Source organism: Cyprinodon tularosa, unplaced genomic scaffold (genome assembly GCF_016077235.1).
Source record: "Cyprinodon tularosa strain WSP-4 unplaced genomic scaffold, ASM1607723v1 ctg152, whole genome shotgun sequence".
Taxonomy (NCBI): domain Eukaryota; kingdom Metazoa; phylum Chordata; class Actinopteri; order Cyprinodontiformes; family Cyprinodontidae; genus Cyprinodon; species Cyprinodon tularosa.
Genome location: NW_024038354.1, coordinates 823,151 through 824,849, shown reverse-complemented (window position 1 = coordinate 824,849; position 1,699 = coordinate 823,151).

Here is a 1,699-nt window from a genome sequence, read left to right as displayed (position 1 = left end):
CATTTTTATAAATAAATACAAATGTTTATTTTCCCTCCTAGAAAAATGGCTGAAGAGGCTCTGAAGGTGAAATCCTGTTAACAGCAGTGCTGGGCACACTTTTAATAAAAACGTTGTTTTTCATTTTAAAAATGCATTTTAAGGCATCTCCCTTTTTATATTTTATTCATTTTGATGTAGGTCTCAAATATCATAACCAAACTGAGATAAAAGGCCTTTAAATGCAACCTGCAATCATTTCCAGATGGGTTTAAAATGATCATCACTTATTTGGGAAAATTAAAAATAAATATTACTACAGGTAATTTTTTGCAGCTGAATTTTTACCAGATAAAATTGAGTGCAAGGAATTAAATCTCTAAAAAAAAAAAAAAAAAAAAAAAAATCAGTGTTTAAAATTCAGTGTTAAAAAAAAGGCAGATTCCAATGAGACTGTTTTTCTTCCATAGTTAATAGAGTTTTCAGTCCGTGTTTTTTTCCCTCTCTCTCCCGCTGCTCTCCAGTATGGAGGACCAACTCTGCTATATTTAAAAATAAATACATAAATAAATAAATGCTCAATAAATATAAAAGCCGGTGAAACATCATGGGATCTGTCGCTTTGGGACATATTACTTGGGGTCGCTATTCTCTGCGGACAGAGTCGCTACGAGGATGAGAAGAGATACAGCATATGGCAAGCCGTTTTAACATACAGTCGGTTTCGTCTGACCTATTATGGCAAGCCGTTTTAAGATACAGTCGGTTTCGTCTGACCTATTATGGCCAGCCATTTTAACATAAATTTGCAGCAGCACTCAGCAAATTTTAACTGGCAGCTACTCCGATACTCCGATAAAAAAATCTGTTAGTTACACATACAGATTGAACATTTATATGAGTTTAAAAAGCTGGGCTTCTCAGGACCATTACTCATTACAGATTAAAATGAACACAGATCTGTTGTTTTCTGATTGAACAGAGAATCAAACAGCAGAGCTTCTAGAGATCCTGAAAATGATTTTCTCTGGCATCATTATATTGGTAGACAGGTTCATAAATCTGATTTTAAGCAGAGCAGAGACGCAATTAAGGACAGCTGCAGATTTAAAGGTGAAACAGATTTACTGGGATATGAAACATGCAATAAAATATACCTACAAGTTTACATGAAAAAATATGCAATACTATAATAACATTCAACATATCTCTTTGTCTTCTGTAGTTCAAACGAGACTCAGAAATAGCTGTGCAGCAACCCAAAGACAGCCAGACTCACAGGACACAGACTTAAAATAATAATACATACATACATAATACAAATCAGTGTATAAATGATTTTTGAAATATAAGGTTCAATAAACAGACTTTGATGTTAATGACACATGGGACACATTTCTAAATTAGATTTTGCTGCTTGTAAAGGAGAATGATCACTGATGCATGGATGGATGGATGGAAGTGAAGTTGTGTCCATTCTAGGGATGCAGGATATATTGATGTTAGCATCGATATCGGCTGTTATTCCTTATTTTTTATACTTTCTTTTTGAGCCCTTTATAAAATAATGCACTAAAACAGGCAGGCATCTGTCTAGAACTATAAATATCAGAGTACTGTGGTTCTCTCTCAACAATAGGAAAACATTCAATAAATAGATGTTTGAGCTCATTTTTGGAAAATATAAACCCTATTGAAAGTGTTTGGGTTGAGTAGCTGT